Source organism: Bufo gargarizans, chromosome 4 (assembly GCF_014858855.1).
Source record: "Bufo gargarizans isolate SCDJY-AF-19 chromosome 4, ASM1485885v1, whole genome shotgun sequence".
Lineage (NCBI taxonomy): Eukaryota > Metazoa > Chordata > Amphibia > Anura > Bufonidae > Bufo > Bufo gargarizans.
This window is the reverse complement of record NC_058083.1, coordinates 377,127,741-377,148,450: the sequence shown is the minus strand read 5'-3', so window position 1 is coordinate 377,148,450 and position 20,710 is coordinate 377,127,741. Positions and strand designations below refer to the sequence as shown.

Below are 20,710 nucleotides of genomic sequence, written 5' to 3'. Positions count from 1 at the left end.
TTGAAGGAAGGCCCGCACAGCTAAACAACCAGTGTCATGTGGAATGGAGCTGTACAAGGCCTCCACATCTTGGCTAGCTAGCCAAGTGTCTTCATCACACTGAATACACTTCAGGCGCTGTAGGACATCCATGGTGTCCCGGGCAAAGGATGGTAAACTTGCCACAAATGGCCTCAGTATCACGTCAATGTATGTACTAATATTGGCCGTGAGACTACCAATGCCGGACACAATGGCCCTACCTTTCATCGGTGTGCTTTGTTTATGAAGCTTAGGTAAGCTGTAAAACATAGCACGAACCGGAAACTTCTGTAACAGGAAGTCCAATTCAGCTTTATTAATAAGCTTATCCCTCAGGGCTTCATTGAGAAGTACAGGCAATTGTTTCCTAAAAATAGGGGTCGGATCAGAGGGGAGGCATCTTTATGTGGTGGTGTCTTGTAATATTCTGAGGCACATATCACAGTATGTTTCCTGATCCATGATGACAATATTACCCCCTTTATCTGATTGTTTGATGACTATATTGGAATCCCCTCAGGTCTCCCAATGCTTTTCTTTGATTGGCGCTAAGGTTGTCAGAGCCAAAATACTGTCCCTTCAATTTATGAAGGTCCTGGGTGACAACCGAGATGAAGGTATCAATGGGCGTATTGTCATTCATAGGAGGAAACATTTTCAAAGGATTTCTCAGGTCTGTGAATGGACCATCACCAATACCTCTATCACCCTCATCACATAGATGCGCCAAAAGCCAAACATTCTGCTACTCTTCCACTCTAATCCCCAACTCCTGACAAAAGCGTTTGTCATGAGTTAGGATTTTTGTTTTTCCATTTTAGCTTGCGCGCATAAAGATGGAGGTCTTTAACCCAATTGAACAAATGGAATTTCTGCAGAGGGACAAAGGAAAGGCCCTTTCTAAGGACTTCCATTTCAGAAGGAGACAGGGTGCGCTGCGACAGATTGACCACTTGGAGGTTCTCTATTTAGGAACCTCCAATGTCTTTTTGTGGCTCAGTAGGTATTCTGATACTGGGGGTGTGTTGTCTAAAAAAAAACCTCTGAATCCTCTGCCTGATCTTCCTCGCTGTCTGCCCCCCCCCCCCCCGTGATCTAGAAGAGTCTCTATTGAATGCCCCTCGCCCTCTGGACGAATTCGGTCCCGGGTCAATATCTGTATCACCCTCCAAGGATGACAATTCTGTGTCAACCTCCGAGGTAGTTTGATGTTTAGGACTGAAATAAAAAACCTTGCCTTCCTTAAAATCTTTAATGTCCCTGTTGTACAAAAGATGTTTCTTTTCCTGGATGTAGCAAATGAAACGTTCAATATTTTGCTGCAACAGAGTTTCTTTTTTTGCAAAATCAGTATGCTCACTAAACTTTTTTTTTGGAGCAATACTTTCTTTTAGATCACTCTCACTTTTTATTAAAATATGTTTCTCCTCGAGTAACAACCTCATAAGGCGGAGGGAACCCACAATAGATTCCTGTTCCCACTTGGCAAGGAAATCGCTAGTACTGACACGGGCCACTATGTTGTTCTTAATATATGTATCCAAAGTTTGAACCTCCCACCAACACCGTATATAGTCCTTATAGACATGCGTAAGATGTAACGCTAACATAGGCCGTCTGTGCTGATAATTCCTTCTCCGAAGCTGGTGTATTGCAGGCCTCAATCAATATTTGCTGAAAGCCGTTATGTCAATCACCTCTATTAGTATTTTGTGGAAGCAGACACATAGAACCTCTTAATGAGTTTTTGCATCAAACCTTTTAATGAATAATTGGTGGAAGCTGGTTTATCGCAGGCCTCAATCAATATTTGGTGGAAGTTGGTATATCAATTTCATCTATCAGTATTTTGCGGAAACAGGTATATAGAACCCCTTAATGAGTATTTGCTGGAAGTTGGCATATCAAACCCCTTAATCAATATTTGGTGAAAGCTGTTATATTGCAGGTCTCAATCAATATTTTGTAGAAGCAAGAATATGAATCACCTCTATCAGTATTTTGTGAAAACAGGTATATAGATCCCCTTAAGGAGTATTTGCTAGAAGCTGGTTTATCAATCCTCTTAATCAATATTTGGTGGAAGCCTCTCTATCAGTATTTTGTGGAAAAAAGTATATAGAATCCCTTATTTTATCTATCATTATTTTGCAAAAAAGAACCTCTTAATGAGTTTTTGCTGGAATATAAAACATTTTAATCAATAATTGGTGGAAGCGATTGTATCGTAGGCCTCAATCAATATTTTGCGGAAGCCGGTATATCACACCCCTCAATCAGTATTTTGTTGAAGCAGGTATATAGATCCCCTTAATGAGTAGTTGGTAAATGCTGGTATATCAAACCCCTTAATCAATATTTGGTGGAAGCCGGTATATCAATCCTCTCTATCAGTATTTTGTGGAAAAAGGTATATAGAACCCCTTAATGAGTATTTGCTGGAAGCAGGTGTATCAAACCTCTTAATCAATATTTGGTGAAAGCTGGTATATCAATCCCCTCTATATGTATTTTGTGGAAACAGGTATATAGAACCCCTTAATGAATATTTGCTAGAAGCTGGTTTATCAATTCTCTTAATCAATATTTGGTGGAAGCTTGTGTATTGTAGACCTCAATTGTCATGGTCTTACCTTCTTGCTGTTCTCCTTCGTTTGACATGTGCTGGCGGCCATCTTGGTTTCTGGGTTTCTTGTAGCCTCCCACCCTGCGGCTTCTCCTTCCCACTGGGAGGAGCTGGATGCCTAGCTCATATATATAGGAGGTCTGTGGCTTCAGTTCCTTGCTTGGTCCTCCTGTGTTCACATGCTTCTAAGACTGCTGCTGCTTCTGGTTCCTGATCCTGGCTTCGTCTGACTACCCTGCTGGTTCCTGATCCTGGCTTCGTCTGACTACCCTGCTGGTTCCTGATCCAGGCTTCATCTGACTACCCTGCTGGTTCCCGATCCAGGCTTCGTCTGACTACCCTTCTGGTTCCTGACCTCTGGCTTCGCAAGACCCTGCTTCGGTTTAGCCATCCGTTTGGACTTCTGCCTTACAGCTTGATTTTCAATAAAGCCTTCTTATTTCCACTTATCTCTTGTTGTACGTCTGGTTCATGGTTCCTTGACATTAGGACCAAGCCATGAATTCTGACGGTACAGGGCCATCCTCGCTACCTACGCTGGTTGCCAGACTTGATCAGCAGGATCACCTGTTGGGTCGGTTCGCTGTGGCGTTGCAAACCCTGCTTGAACGCACGGCTCATTTAGCTTCCGTTGCCGATGGGTCGGTTGTCGCTCCTGGGCCCGCTCCTACTGCCGCTCCGGTTGTTGCGCCAGAGTCTACCCCGACACCTGTTGCTGCGCCTGCGGTGTTTCGGGGTATGACCGGTTCTGCCCCCCTTCCACAGCGCTTTGGGGGAGAGCCAACTCAGTGCCGAGGTTTCCTTAACCAGGTGGGCATTTATTTCGAGTTGCTGCCACATGCCTTTCCTACTGAGAGATCAAAGGTGGGCTTCTTGATCTCGCTGCTCTCGGACAAGGCATTGGCCTGGGCCAGCCCTTTATGGGAGAACACAATCCGGTGGTTGCCGAGTTTTCCGTTTTTGTTGCTTCTCTTCGGAAGGTATTCGATGTGCCGGCTCGTGCTGCCTCTGCTGCGAAGCTCCTTATGTCCATCAGACAGGGTTCACGATCCGTAGCTGAATACGCCATTGAGTTTCGTACCCTGGCAGCAGAGGTGGGCTGGAATAATGAGGCTCTGGTCGCTGCTTTCTCTCATGGTCTCTCGGATGCCTTGAAGGATGAGGTTGCAGCTAAGGACCTACCAGTGGAGCTCGAGTCTCTTATTTCTTTCCTGATTTTGATTGACACCAGACTCAGGGAGAGACCTTCCTTTAAGGAGAGCCTGCGGAGGTCTTCTAACAGATTGGCGCCTACGTTTGCTGTCCCACCCGTGCCTCCCTCTCCTCCCACGCCTCCTGGGGATGACTTGTCTGGGGATGAACCCATGCAGCTGGGGTTTGCTCGCCTGTCCGAGGGGGAGAGGGTACTCCGGAGACGCGAGGGCCGATGCATGTACTGTGGTCTCGGTGGGCATTTTCGGTTGGCATGCCCGAACCGTCCGGGAAACGCTCGCACCTAAGATCCTGTCGGGGGCAGATCTTGGGTGGAGTCTCCTCGTCCCCGGTTTCCCGTGTTGACAAACCACTGATTACTGTTGTCCTCTCCTGGGTCGGGGGCTCGGTGACGACCCAGGCGTTGGTGGACTCTGGTGCTGGTGGTTTGTTCATTGATAGTGTGTTCGCTGCCGCCAATTCCATTCCTCTGCAGCCTCGAGGTTCCCCACTGGCTCTTGAGGCGATAGACGGCAGACCCCTTCTGCCGCCACACGTGACTCAGGAGACCCTTCCAGTGGGGATGGCCATTGGTGCCGTTCACAGAGAGTCGGTCTGTCTCCAGGTTATTTCGTCTCCACACTACTCGGTGGTCTTGGGGTACCCCTGGCTCCAGAAGCATAATCCGACTTTCGATTGGAGATCGGCCGAGATCCTCTCGTGGTCACCGCAGTGTGGGGCTAGTTGCATCCATGGGCCTGTCAAGTTGCTGTGTACTTCCTCGGACTCTCTGTTGCCTCCTGAATACGAGGAGTACCGGGATGTATTCGATAAGGTGCGTGCGGTTGCCCTACCTCCGCACCGCCCATACGATTGTGCCATAGAGTTACAACCTGGTGCCGTTCCTCCTCGTGGCAAAGTCTATCCACTGTCGGTAGCGGAGAATGAGGCCATGGAGGAGTACGTGAGGGAGGCGCTTTCACGCGGACACATTCGCAAATCCTCGTCCCCGGCAGGGGCTGGATTTTTCTTTGTGAAAAAGAAGGGCGGCGAGATGAGGCCTTGCATCGATTACAGGGGTCTCAATCGCATCACGATCAAGAACGCTTACCCGATACCCTTGATTTCCGAACTGTTCGATCGCCTCAAAGGGGCCACGGTCTTTACCAAACTCGACCTGAGGGCGGCATATAACCTGGTAAGGATCAAGGCGGGCGATGAGTGGAAGACCGCGTTTAACACCAGGACCGGTCATTATGAATCCTTGGTTATGCCCTTTGGGTTGTGCAATGCGCCCGCAGTCTTCCAGGAATTCATCAACGATGTTTTCCGTGACCTGTTGCAGCAGTGTGTGGTGGTCTATTTGGATGACATCTTGGTATATTCTGAATCCATGGAGGCCCACATTCTGGATGTCAGACGAGTGTTGCAACGGTTACGAGAGAACAAGTTGTTCGGTAAGCTTGAGAAATGCGAATTTCACCGATCCCAGGTAACCTTCTTAGGTTACATCATTTCCGCTGAGGGGTTCTCCATGGATCCTGAGGAGGTTTTGGCTGTCTTACAGTGGTCCCAGCCCAGTGGTCTTCGTGCCCTGCAGCGCTTTTTGGGCTTCGCCAATTACTATCGGAAGTTCATCAGGGACTTTTCCATGCTAGCCAAGCCTCTCACGGATCTGACCAGGAAGGGCAGTAATCCCCAGGTCTGGCCGCTCGAGGCCATCCGAGCTTTTGAGGCTCTAAAGTCCGCCTTTGTGTCGGCTCCGATTCTGTCGCATCCCAACCCTGGGTTGCCTTTTGTCCTCGAGGTGGACGCGTCTGAGACGGGAGTAGGCGCCCTTCTGTCTCAGCGTAGAACACCAGAGGGTCCTCTGCTTCCTTGTGGGTTTTACTCCCGGAAACTGTCTTCCGCGGAGTGCAACTATCAGATTGGTGACAGGGAGTTATTGGCCATCGTGCAGGCCCTTAAAGAATGGAGGCACTTGCTCGAGGGCTCGGTGGTTCCGGTTCTCATCCTGACGGACCACAAGAATCTGACCTACCTCTCTGAGGCCAAGAGATTGACACCACGTCAGGCCAGATGGGCTCTGTTCTTGTCACGTTTTAATTACGTGGTCTCCTACCTACCCGGTTCCAAGAACATCAGAGCGGATGCCTTATCACGGCAGTACTCCGAGCTGTCCGGGGAGGAGTCGATTCCGACTTCGGTCATACCTCCGAATCAGATCTTGGCCGCCATTCGCACCAGCCTGACCTCTCCCCTGGGTGAGCAGATTTTGGCGGCTCAATCTGGTGCTCCCTCTGGGAGACCCAACGGCAGAGGTTTTGTGCCTGAGGAGTTGCGCACTCGGTTGTTGCGAACCTACCATAACTCCAAGGCCGCGGGGCATCCTGGAAAGAATCAGCTGTCCTGGGCTGTTTCACGTCTGTTCTGGTGGCCTTCTCTACGTTCCGACATCGCCGCATATGTAGCGGCATGCTCCGTTTGTGCCCAGAGTAAGTCCCCTCGGCACCTTCCGTTGGGCCTTTTGCAACCCATAGCCACCGGGGAGCGTCCATGGTCACACCAGGGGATGGATTTCATTGTGGACCTCCCTGCATCCCGAGGCCATACGGTCATTCTCATGATTGTGGATCGGTTTTCCAAAATGTGCCACTGTGTTCCTCTCAAGAAGTTACCCTCTGCACAAGAGTTGGCCACGATTTTTGCTAGGGAGGTCTTCCGGTTGCACGGTTTGCCCAAGGAGATTGTGTCGGATCGGGGGAGTCAGTTTGTGTCCAGGTTCTGGCGCGCCTTTTGCTCCCAGTTGGGGATTCATCTCTCTTTCTCCTCGGCCTACCACCCTCAGTCCAATGGGGCCGCAGAACGATCCAATCAGGCCTTGGAGCAATTCCTTCGTTGCTATGTCTCCGATCACCAAGACAATTGGGTTGACCTCCTGCCTTGGGCTGAGTTTGCCAGGAACACGGCGGTGAACTCTTCCTCTGGGACGTCTCCCTTCATGGCCAATTATGGGTTCCAACCTGCTGTGTTACCGGAGGTATTCTCTCCCCAGGATATTCCGGCTGTGGAGGATCACCTTTCCGTCCTACGTGCTTCTTGGGTACAGATCCAGAGGTCCCTTGAGGTCTCTGCGCAGCGCCAGAGACTCCAGGCTGATCGCAGACGAGCGCCCGCTCCTTCCTACCAGGTCGGTGACCGCGTATGGTTGTCCACCCGCTACCTCAACCTTCGAGTGCCCACTCCCAAGCTGGCGCCTCGCTTTGTTGGTCCCTTCCGAGTGCTTCGCAGGGTAAACCCGGTAGCCTATGCCCTTGCGCTTCCTCCTGGCATGCGGATCTCCAACGTGTTTCATGTCTCCCTGTTGAAGCCACTGGTGTGTAATCGTTTCACTTCCTCGGTTCCTCGGCCTCGTCCGGTCCAAGTGGGCAATTGTGAGGAGTATGAGGTGAGCAATATCCTGGACTCACGCCTGGTCCGCGGTCGGGTGCAGTTTTTGGTTCATTGGCGTGGTTATGGTCCAGAGGAGCGTTCCTGGGTTCCCTCCGCAGATGTCCATGCTCCTGCCTTGCTCCGAGCCTTCCACGCACGCTTCCCTCAGAAATCGTTCTTTACTCCGCGGAGGAGGGGCCCTTGAGGGGGAGGTACTGTCATGGTCTTACCTTCTTGCTGTTCTCCTTCGTTTGACATGTGCTGGCGGCCATCTTGGTTTCTGGGTTTCTTGTAGCCTCCCACCCTGCGGCTTCTCCTTCCCACTGGGAGGAGCTGGATGCCTAGCTCATATATATAGGAGGTCTGTGGCTTAAGTTCCTTGCTTGGTCCTCCTGTGTTCACATGCTTTTAAGACTGCTGCTGCTTCTGGTTCCTGATCCTGGCTTCGTCTGACTACCCTGCTGGTTCCTGATCCTGGCTTCGTCTGACTACCCTGCTGGTTCCTGATTCAGGCTTCATCTGACTACCCTGCTGGTTCCCGATCCAGGCTTCGTCTGACTACCCTTCTGGTTCCTCACCTCTGGCTTCGCAAGACCCTGCTTCGGTTTAGCCATCCGTTTGGACTTCTGCCTTACAGCTTGATTTTCAATAAAGCCTTCTTATTTCCACTTATCTCTTGTTATACGTCTGGTTCATGGTTCCTTGACATCAATAAATATTTGGTGGAAGCCGGTATATCAATCCACTCTATTAGTATTTTGTGGAAACAGGTAAGTATTTTGTGGAAGCAGGTATTTGCTGTTAGCGGGTATATCAAACCCCTTAATATTTGGTTGAAGCTGTAATATCGCAGGCCTTAATTATTATTTGGTGGAAGCCGGTATATCAATCCCCTTTATCAGTACTTTGTGAAAACAGGTATATAGAACCCCTTAATATGTATATCCTGGAAGCTGGTATATCAAACCCCTTAACCACTTCAACCCCGCTAGCTGAAACCCCCTTAATGACCAGGCCACTTTTTACACTTCTGCACTACACTAATTTCACCGTTTATTGCTCGGTCATGGAACTTACCACCCAAATGAATGTTACCTCCTTGTCTTCTCACTAATAGAGCTTTCATTTGGTGGTATTTCATTGCTGATGACATTTTTACTTTTTTTTGTTATTAATCGAAATTTTGCAAAAAAATGACATTTTTCACTTTCAGCTGTAAAATTTAGCTGACATCCACGACATCCATATATAACTTTTTCGCTAAATTTATTGTTCTACATGTCTTTGATAAAAAAAAATGTTTGGGCAAGAAAAAAAATGTTTCGGTAAAAGTTATAGCGTTTACAAACTATGGTACAAAAATGTGAATTTCCGCTTTTTGAAGCAGCTCTGACTTTCTGAGCACCTGTTATGTTTCCTGAGGTTCTACAATGCCCAGACAGTAGAAAACCCCCACAAATGACCTCATTTCGGAAAGTAGACACCCTAAGGTATTCGCTGATGGGCATAGTGAGTTCATAGAACTTTTTATTTTTTGTCACAAGTTAGCGGAAAATGATGATTTTTTTTTTTTCTTACAAAGTTTCATATTCCACTAACTTGTGACAAAAAATAAAAACTTCCATGAACTCACTATGCCCATCACAAAATACCTTGGGGTGTCTTCTTTCCAAAATGGGGTCACTTGTGGGGTAGTTATACTGCCCTGGCATTCTAGGGGCCCATATGCGTGCAAAGTAGTTTGCAATCAAAATCTGTAAAAAATGACCGGTGAAATCCAAAAGGTGCTCTTTGGAATGTGTGCCCCTTTGCCCACCTAGGCTGCAATAGAGTGTCACACATCTGGTATCTCCGTACTCAGGAGAAGTTGGGGAATGTGTTTTGGGGTGTCATTTTACATATACCCATGCTGGGTGAGAGAAATATCTTGGCAAAAGACATCTTTTCGCATTTTTTTTATACAAAGTTGGCATTTGACCAAGATATTTATCTCACCCAGCATTGGTATATGTAAAATGACACCCCAAAACACATTCCCCAACTTCTCCTGAGTACGGCGATACCACATGTGTGAAACTTTTTTGCAGCCTAGAAGCGCAAAGGTGCCCACATTCCTTTTAGGAGGGCATTTTTAGACATTTGGATCCCAGACTTCTTCTCACGCTTTAGGGCCCCTAAAAAGCCAGGGCAGTATAAATACCCCACATGTGACCCACTTTGGAAAGAAGACACCCCAAGGTATTCAATGAGGGGCCTGGCGAGTTCATAGAATTTTTTTATTTTGGCATAAGTTAGCGGAAATTGATTTATTTTATTAATTTTTTCTCACAAAGTCTCACTTTCCGCTAACTTGGGACAAAAATTTCAATCTTTCATGGACTCAATATGCCCCTCAGCGAAAACCTTGGGGTGTCTTCTTTCCAAAATGGGGTCAGTTGTGTGGTGTTTGTACTGCCCTGGCATTTGAGGGTCTCCGCATTCATTACATGTACAGGGAGTGCAGAATTATTAGGCAAATGAGTATTTTGACCACATCATCTTCTTTATGCATGTTGTCTTACTCCAAGCTGTATAGGCTCGAAAGCCTACTACCAATTAAGCATATTAGGTGATGTACATCTCTATAATGAGAAGGGGTGTGGTTTAATGACATCAACACCCTATATCAGGTGTGCATAATTATTAGGCAACTTCCTTTCCTTTGGCAAAATGGGTCAAAAGAAGGACTTGACAGGCTCAGAAAAGTCAAAAATAGTGAGATATCTTGCAGAGGGATGCAGCACTCTTAAAATTGCAAAGCTTCTGAAGCGTGATCATCGAACAATCAAGCGTTTCATTCAAAATAGTCAACAGGGTCGCAAGAAGCGTGTGGAAAAACCAAGGCGCAAAATAACTGCCCATGAACTGAGAAAAGTCAAGCGTGCAGCTGCCAAGATGCCACTTGCCACCAGTTTGGCCATATTTCAGAGCTGCAACATCACTGGAGTGCCCAAAAGCACAAGGTGTGCAATACTCAGAGACATGGCCAAGGTAAGAAAGGCTGAAAGACGACCACCACTGAACAAGATACAAAAGCTGAAACGTCAAGACTGGGCCAAGAAATATCTCAAGACTGATTTTTCTAAGGTTTTATGGACTGATGAAATGAGAGTGAGTCTTGATGGGCCAGATGGATGGAACCATGGCGGGATTGGTAAAGGGCAGAGAGCTCCAGTCCGACTCAGACGCCAGCAAGGTGGAGGTGGAGTACTGGTTTGGGCTGGTATCATCAAAGATGAGCTTGTGGGGCCTTTTTCGGGTTGAGGATGGAGTCAAGCTCAACTCCCAGTCCTACTGCCAGTTTCTGGAAGACACCTTCTTCAAGCAGTGGTACAGGAAGAAGTCTGCATCCTTCAAGAAAAACATGATTTTCATGCAGGACAATGCTCCATCACACGCGTCCAAGTACTCCACAGCGTGGCTGGCAAGAAAGGGTATAAAAAAAGAAAATCTAATGACATGGCCTCCTTGTTCACCTGATCTGAACCCCATTGAGAACCTGTGGTCCATCATCAAATGTGAGATTTACAAGGAGGGAAAACAGTACACCTCTCTGAACAGTGTCTGGGAGGTTGTGGTTGCTGCTGAACGCAATGTTGATGGTGAACAGATCAAAACACTGACAGAATCCATGGATGGCAGGCTTTTGAGTGTCCTTGCAAAGAAAGGTGGCTATATTGGTCACTGATTTGTTTTTGTTTTATTTTTGAATGTCAGAAATGTATATTTGTGAATGTTGAGATGTTATACTGGTTTCACTGGTAAAAAGAAATAATTGAAATGGGTATATATTTGTTTTTTGTTAAGTTGCCTAATAATTATGCACAGTAATAGTCACCTGCACACACAGATATCCCCTAAAATAGCTAAAACTAAAAACAAACTAAAAACTACTTCCAAAAATATTCAGCTTTGATATTAATGAGTTTTTTGGGTTCATTGAGAACATGGTTGTTGTTCAATAATAAAATTAATCCTCAAAAATACAACTTGCCTAATAATTCTGCACTCCCTGTATGGCCAGCATTAGGAGTTTCTGCTATTCTCCTTATATTGATCATACAGGTAATGACATTTTATTTTTTCCGTTCAGCCTCTGGGCTGAAAGAAAAAAGTGAATGGCACAGATTTCTTCATTCGCATCGATCAATGTGGATGAAAAAATCTCTGCCCAAAAAAAAAAGGAGGGGAAAGGCGTCTGCCAGGACATAGGAGCTCCGCCCAACATCCATGCCCACTTAGCTCGTATGCCCTGGCAAACCAGATTTCTCCATTCACATCAATCGATGTGGATGAATAAATCATTGCTGGGATTTTTTTTTTTTTATATACAAAGTGTTTGCCAAAGCATATGAACACCGCTTCCTCCTCAGCTCATATGCCTCGGCAAACGTATCTTTTACTGCAGAGGAGAAATTTCGTCTTGCAGTGCCGCATACACCGACTTGTGTGTAATCTGACAGCAGCGCAATGCTTCTGTCAGAATGCACATCAGTGCTGCAGCTGGTCAATCAGTTGGTCCACCTGGAAGGTAAAAAAAAGAAAAAAAAACAAAAACAAGCCGCAACGTAAAAATTTTATTAACTTTGGAACAGAACATATAAACTTTAACTTTTTGAACTGAACATTAACCTTTTTGCTTACTGGTGATTTTTTATTTTTTTTTACCTTTATAGAACAAACCTCTCCTTCCCCATGGGACAATGTGCAAAGCGCAAATCGCCCAAAGATGTGGCGAAGTGCGTTATGCACTTTGTCCCAGGTGAAAGGAGACGTTTGCAGCAGCTGTGAGTGAATGGGCCCTAATAGCCCTGTGTGCCTGTCCTGGTGAGATGATCCCTATGCTAGGTGTACCTGTGTGTGGTACTTCCGGAAACACTCCCCTAAGCATAGGGAAGGGTGGTCAGGGCAGTCAGGACAGAAATAGCGGGTGTCACGCCTTATTCCACTCCTGCTACAGACACGACATCTTTTTCGGGGTGACGGTTGGGTTGAGGTACCGGCAACGACATTGGGAAAATGTTGCTCGTGTAGACGGCTAACTACACTGGTGGATGGGGCCACGGAACCTCCTGGGTACAGGAGGTTCTCGATGATCTCTTCCTGAAATTTGAGGAAGGATCGTGTTCTCCCAGCCTTACTGTAGAGAACAAAACTATTATACAGAGCCAATTGAATCAAATATACAGACACCTTCTTATACCAGCGTCTGGTTCTGCGGGAAACTAAATAAGGAGACAACATCTGGTCATTGAAGTCCACCCCTCCCATGTGAAGGTTATAGTCGTGGACTGAGAGGGGCTTTTCAATGACACGGGTTGCTCGCTCAATTTGGATTGTCGTGTCTGCGTGAATGAAGGAAAGCATGTAAACGTCACGCTTGTCTCTCCATTTCACCGCGAGCAGTTCTTCGTTACACAATGCGGCCCTCTTCCCCCTTGCAAGACGGGTGGTAACGAGCCGTTGGGGGAAGCCCGTGCGACTAGTTTGTGTGGTGCCACAGGCACCAATCTGTTCTAGAAACAAATGCCTGAAGAGGGTCACACTTGTGTAGAAATTGTCCACACAAAGATGGTACCCCTTGCCGAATAAGGGTGACACCAAGTCCCAGACTGTCTTTCCACTGCTCCCCAAGTAGTCAGGGCAACCGACTGGCTCCAGGGTCTGATCTTTTCACTCATAGACACGAAATTTGTGGGTATAGCCTGTGGCCCTTTCACAGAGCTTATACAATTTGACCCCATACCGGGCGCGCTTGCTTGGGATGTATTGTTTGAAGCCAAGGCGTCCGGTAAAATGTATTAGGGACTTGTCTACGCAGATGTTTTGCTCTGGGGTATACAAATCTGCAAATTTCTGGTTGAAATGGTCTATGAGGGGCCGAATTTTGTGGAGCCGGTCAAAAGCTGGGTGGCCTCTGGGACGGGAGATGCTATTGTCACTAAAGTGCAGGAAACGCAGGATGGTCTCAAAACGTGCCCTGGACATAGCAGCAGAGAACATGGGCATGTGATGAATTGAGTTTGTGGACCAATATGACCGCAATTCATGCTTTTTGGTTAGACCCATGTTGAGGAGAAGGCCCAGAAAAGTTATAATTTCGGAAACTTGGACTGGTTTCCACCGGAAAGGCTGGGCATAAAAGCTTCCTGGGTTGGCGGTTATAAATTGTGTGGCATACCGGTTTGTTTCGGCCACGACTAAGTCCAAGAGCTCCGCAGTCAAGAACAGCTAAAAAAATCCCATGGCCGAACCGATCTGAGCTGTCTCAACCCGAATTCCAGACTGGGCAGTGAAAGGGAAAACTACGAGTGCGGCTGAAGTTGGGGACTGCCAATCAGGGTTCGCCAGCACCTCAGGGATTCTAGGGGGTCTACGGGCCCGTCTTTGCGGTGGCTGCGACGGGGTAACTAATGCACGTGCCACCGTACCAGCTTCAACTGCCCTTCTGGTGCTCACCACTTCACCAGGTTGTATGGCAGTGCTGGTACTAGGTCCAGGGAGGGCTGCGCTGCTGGTGTATGCCTCACCACGTAATCCGCCAGCGCCAGCCCCACTCTGCTGCCCTTGAAGCGGATCCTGCGCAACCTGTGGTCTAGCGACACAGGGCCGGGTACGCCTGGTGCTATCAGGGACCTCAGTCTCCTCGTCTGAACTTTGGGTCAGAGTGCCACTGCTTTCTACAGGTTCATATTCTGACCCGCTAGATTCGTCAGATGAGGGTTCCCATTCCTCATCCGACTGGGTCAGAAGCCTGTAGGCCTCTTCAGAAGAATACCCCCTGTTTGACATTTGGGCAACTAAATTTAGGGGTATTCCCTGAGACTACCCAAGAAAAAAAGCAAGCCTGTCTTACAAATGGGAGGCTAGCGAAGTACCGGAGGCCGCTGCGGTTGATAAAAAATATCAAAACTGATTTTTTTATCGCCGCAGCGCGTGTGAATGTGCAGTTATCAAAAAATAATATTTTTTGGTCACTGATGTGGGGCGGGTGTGGACGAACGCACGTGTGAGCGACCGATCAGGCCTGATCGGGCAAACACTGCGTTTTGGGTGGAGGGCGAACTAAAGTGACACTAATACTATTATAGATCTGACTGTGATCAGTTTTGATCACTTCCAGATACTATAAAAGTACAAATGCTGATTAGCTATACGCTAAACAGCGAATAAGGGACTGCGGTGCGATGGGCTGGAAGCTAACTGATCCCTAAACTACCTAGGGGCCTAAACTATCCTAAAACCTAACGGTCAATACCAGTGAAAAAAAAAGTGACAGTTTACACTGATCACTTTTTTCCTATTTCCTTTCACTAGTGATTGACAGGGGCGATCAAAGGGGTGATCAAAGGGTTAATTGGGGTGCAGGGGGTGATCTGGGGCTAGTGTGTGGTGTTTGGTCTACTCACTGTGAAGCCTGCTCCTCTGCTGGATCCAACCAACCAAAAGGACCAGCAGAGGAGCAGGGCAGCCATATAACAGATCATATTTACTAATATGATCTCGGCATATGGCTTCTGATTGGATTTTTTTAAAATAATCAGCTTGCCAGCCGCGATCATTGGCCGACATTGCCGGCCCACATTGCACATGCGCGGGCTGACGCGCCAATGCGTGATTGTGCGCATCGCTGCCGCCTCCGGACCGCGGATCTGCGTTAGGCGGTCCGGAGGCGGTTAATCAATATTTGGCGAAAGCTGGTGTATCGTAGCCCTCAATCTGTATTTGGTGGAAGCCAGTATATAAATTCCCTCTATCAGTATTTTGTGGAAGCAGGTATATAGAATGAGTATTTGCTGGTAGCGGGTATATCAAACCCCTTAATATTTGGTTGAAGCTGTAATATCGCAGGCCTCAATTATTATTTGGTGGAAGCCGGTATAGCAATCCAATTTATCAATACTTTGTGAAAACAGGTATATAGAACCCCTTAATATGTATATCCTGGAAGCTGGTATATCAAACCCCTCAATCTATATTTAGTGGAAGCCAGTATTTCATTCCCCTCAATCAGAATTTTTTGTACACAGGTATATAGAACCTCTTAAGGAGTATTTGCTGGAAATTGGTATATCAAACACCTTAATCAATATTTGGTGGAAGCAGGTATATCTATCCCCTTTGTCAGTATTTTGTGGAAACAGGTATATAGAACCCCTTAATGAAGGCTTGCTTGAAGCGGATATATCAAACCCCTAAATCAATATTTGGTGAAAGACGTTGTGTCGAAGGCCTCAATCTATATTTGGTGGAAGCCGGTATATCAATCCCTTCAATCAGTATTTTGTGGAACCTGGTATATAGAACCCCTTAGTGAGTATTTGCTGGAAGCGGGTATAATCTGATAAATTCAGCTCAATGGACACGTCTGGTTTGATTGTCAGAGATCTTTGATACACACTGCATCAAAGCGAATAAATAGTTGGACATTAATTTGGGATAGACCGCAAAAGAGTGATTAGTGATAACTATTAATAGACTCTATCTTCCTTTTCTGGATCCACTATATCTTGCATTGAGATGAAGGGTTGCTATGTTATTTAATGATACTCTTATAATCCAGATTGTTCAACCCCGCAATCACCGTGTCCTTAACCGGTATGCATCAAATATCAAAGCATGTGTTTTTGTGGTCTATTTAACAGTATAAGCGATATCTTTAAGGACGCATTTTATTTTGAGGGAGCATTTTTATTGATTATTTTTTATAGATTTTTTTTGTTTACTGTGTTATAAATTTTATTATTTACCGTATTTTTCGCCGTATAAGACGCACTTTTTCCCCCCCAAAAGTGGGGGGAAAATAGCAGTGCGTCTTATACGGCGAATGCAGCTTATTTTGCGATTTGCGAATTTTCATGCGAATTTCCGCGCAATTTTTTGCGCGAATTTTTGCGCGAATTTTTTGCGCAAATTATTTTGCGATTTTCAACGATGCCGCGCGGCGGGTGTATCAGCTGTGAGGGAGGAGGGGCTGGGGGCCGGCATCTGCTTTTATAATGACAGCGGGGCCGTGCAGTGACTATTCTACTACATGGGCCCCGCTCACTGTATAATCGTATGTCTAATAGTAAATAGTTATGTACATAATCGCATAATGAGCGGAGTACTTACAACTACAAACGCTCGCCGAGAGGAGGGAGGAGGCAGGCTGGGAGGACGGGCGCTGGCAGTGTGTGAGTCATACGTCACGCGCCTGCGCCCCCCACTTTATGAATGAAGCAGGCGGCGTGGGCACATGACATATGACTCACACACTGCCAGCGCCCGTCCTCCCAGCCTGCCTCCTCCCTCCTCTCGGCGAGCGTTTGTAGTTGTAAGTACTCCGCTCATTATGCGATTATGTACATAACTATTTACTATTAGACATACGATTATACAGTGAGCGGGGCCCATGTAGTAGAATAGTCACTGCACGGCCCCGCTGTCATTATAAAGCCAGATGCCGGCCCCCAGCCCTGTATTGAGGGTCATTCACTACAGGGACACTTATGGAGGGGATCTGTGGATGACACATAGCATAAGATGCTATGTGTCATCCACAGATCCCCCCCATAACTGTCATACACAGAGACCCCAATAAGAGCCACCCACAGATCCCCCATAAGTGTCACCCACAGATCCCCCATAAGTGTCACCCACAGATCCCCCATAAGTGTCACCCACAGATCCCCCATAAGTGTCACCCACAGATCCCCCATAAGTGTCTCCCACAGATCCCCCATAAGTGTCACCCACAGATCCCCCATAAGTGTCACCCACAGATCCCCCATAACAGTGCGTCACCCACAGATCCCCCATAACAGTGCCATCCACAGACCACAATTAGTTCAAAACCCACCAAAAGCACACCTTTTGGTTCAAAATATATTTTTTCTTATTTTCCTCCTCAAAAACCTAGGTGCGTCTTATAGGCCGGTGCGTCTTATAGGGCGAAAAATACGGTAAATAAATGTTTGTTTTTAAGGTAACTCTGGATGGTTGAGTGCCTATCTGATTTATAATATTATAGGTATATGACACCCCTTGGTGGGGCAACAGGTGTATCACACCAGTTGCAATTAGTTATTCCAATAGTGTTTGTCCCTCTATCTCAGCAGAACTGCACACAACTGCTGCACAATACAAATGCACTATAATATACTTTACATGTTAGAAGGTATATTAACCCCTTCACGACTGCAATCTGTATATATACGTGATAGCTGCACATACCCCGTGCAGCTACCACGTATATATACGTTCTGGCAGCTCTTTAATCCAAGCGCTGCAAAACGCTTGGATTAAAGCTTCTGCCCCTGCCCTGTATGCTGTCACGGACAGCATACAGTGCAGTAATGCCGGCAAGGGACCAATCAGAGTGGCCCCTTGCCGGCAATCGATCCGATTGATTAGTCTGTGCAGACTAACTAATCGGATCGCTGTGTGAAAAAAATGCCGGTTTCAGGCTCTGATCTGCGGTCTGCAGATCAGAGCCTGAAACCGGTAATGTGTCCTGAAGCCCCCGTGCCCCCGATCTGTGCCCCGTTCTTGTCCTGCCCCCCCCCCCGATGCGGTCCGCCCCCTCCTGCCCCGACCTGCGCCCCCTTCTTGTCCATCATCTTCTGCTACTTCCTCCCGATGCGGTCCGCCCCTTCCTGCAGCCCCTTCCTGTAAGTAATGAAATGCTGCCCCCCTCTCCTCTCCCCAGTTTCCAGCGATGCCCCGTCCCCTGCCCCCGATGCGGTCCCCCTTCTGTGTGTGATGGCGGCGGCTCCATTCCTGAGCCGCCGCCATCAGCAGCGTGTGTCAGCTCTATGCTGACACTGCTGTAACCCAATAGATGCCGCAGTAGCGGCATCCATAGGGTTAATAGAGGGAGAGGGCTCCCTCTCTCTCAACCATCAGGGCTGCTGCGATCGCAGCGCCCGATGGTTGCCATGGCAACCGGACGCTTTGCAAAGGCGTCCGGTTGCCATGGTATAGGCGTCCAGTGCTGCCACCTACTGATTGTATTATACTTTGCAATGCAAGAGCATTGCAAAGTATAGTACAACCATCAGCCCCACTGGATCTTCAAGATCCAAGAGGGAACTGATAAAAAAAAAAAAAGTGAAAATAATAAAAGTAAAAATAAATAAATAAAAATGTAAAAAATAAATTTCCTTTTCCTATAAAAAACAAAACAAAAAAAAACACACATATTGGGTGTCACCGCGTCCGTAACGACCATCTCTATAAATATATCACATCATCAACACCGTCCAATAAACACCATAAAAAATAAAAACGGTGTAAAAAAATAAGCCATTTTTGTCACCTTACATCACAAAAAGTGCAACACCAAGCGATCAAAAAAGGCGTATATACCCCAAAATAGTACCAATCAAACCGTTACCTAATCCCGCAAAAAATTAGCCCATATTTAAGACAATCGCCCAAAAAATAAAAAGCTATGGCTCTCAGACTATGGAGACACTAAAACATCATTTTTTTGGTTTCAGAAATGTTATTATTGCGTAAAACTTTAATAAATAAGAAAAGGTATACATATTGGGTATTGCCACGTCCGTAACGATCTGCTCTATAAAACTGTCACATGACCTAACCCCTCAGATGAACGCTGTAAAAAAAAAAAAACTGTTCCAAAACAGCCAATTTTTGGCCACCTTGTCCCATAAAGTGTAATAATGAATGATCAAAAAATCCTATGTACCCAAAAATGGTACCAATAAAAACCTCAACTCTTTCTGCAAAAAATGAGCCCCTGCACAAGACGATCGGTAGAAAAATAAAAAACATATGGCGTTCAGAAAACCAATCCAGCAAAATCTGCCTTCCAAAAACCGTATGGCATTCCTTTCCTTCTGCGCCCTGCCGTGTGCCCGTACAGCAGTTTACAACCACATGTGGGGTGTTTCTGTAAACCGCAGAATCAGAGTAATAAATATTGAGTTTTGTTTGGCTGTTAACCCTTAATGTGTTAAAGAAAAAAAATTAATAAAATAGAAAATCTGCTAAAAAAGTGAAATCTAGAAATTTCATCTCCATTTTCCTTTAACTCTTATGGAACACCTAAAGGGTTAATAACGTTTGTAAAATTGGTTTTAAGTAACTTGAGGGGTGTAGTTTCCATAATTGGGTCATTTATGGGGGTATACACTATGTAAGCCCCACAAAGTGACTTCAGAGCTGAACTGGTCCTTAAAAAGTGGGTTTTGGAAATTTTCTTAAAAATTTTAAGAATTGCTTCTAAACTTCTAAGCCTTGTAATGTCCTAAAAAAAATAAAATAACATTTCCAAAATGATGCCAACATAAAGTAGACATATGGGGAATGTTATGTAATAAATATTTTATGAGGTATCACTTTCTGTTTTCGAAGCAGAGAAATTGAAGTTTAGAAAATTGCAAATTTTTACAATTTTTTGGTAAATATGGGATTTTTTCATAAATAAAGGTGATATATATTGACTCAAATTTATGACTTTCATGAAGTACAATGTGTCACGAGAAATCAGAATGGCGTGGATAAGTAAAAGTGTTCCAAAGCTATTACCACATAAAGTGACGCATGTCAGATTTGTAAATTTTGACCTGGACATTGGGGCATCAATGACCCTTGGTCATGAAAGGGTTAAAGGTATATCACACCCCTGAATCATTTTTTTTTTAGGGGGGGGGGGGGTGTCAACAGGTATATCACACCAGTTGCAATTAGTTATTAGTCTTAGTACATTAGATCATCAGTTATAACAAACTGAAGAACCTCTTTTAGCAGTGTGCTGCTACTGATAGTTCTATGCATTATATTGCAGTGTGCACTTGCACCTTTATTGATACACATTATGGATGTGCTGGTTTAATCTTCTTTTGTGTTGTACACACACACACACAAACACATTTTCATTAGATTTTTTAACTTTCATTCAATTCCAACAACTCTTTCTTTATACATTTTTTTTTGTCAATACGTGTATGTAACAGCGTTATTTTGACACCAGCTGCTCCAGGATGGTCACTGGTAGCGCAATTAGTTTTATCACTATAATGTGTTTTTGTTGTGTTAATGTTTTAAGCCTGTCAAAATAATGTGGGCTATGTCTGTATATTGCTTCAGAATTTCTGCTATTTATGTGGGATAAATTACAGATTCTTAGTATGTTTTAATTGTATTTAGTACAGCAGGTTCTTTTTTATTGCAATCTTCCCAGTAAGAGTGCATCTTTTCCAGACCATATGTTGATGTTTTTGTAATATATTTATGGAGCACAACAATGGGGATCTTCTCCAGTATTAGAAGTTTGTTAGTTTTGTCCTTGTATACTGTGCATTAGACCAAGTATTGTACCAAATTGTGTTCCTCTCAAAGGCAACCTATACATGCTCAGCTATTTCTGTCAGCCCCATACATTTTAGATGG

At 45.8% G+C, this 20,710-nt stretch overlaps 1 protein-coding gene across 1 annotated transcript in view; it reads right to left on the bottom strand.

Annotated features, from left to right (window-relative positions):
• Nucleotides 1-20,710, bottom strand: part of LOC122936338 (protein unc-93 homolog A-like) — a 411,461-nt gene that overhangs the window by 118,512 nt on the left and 272,239 nt on the right. The window lies entirely within an intron of this gene.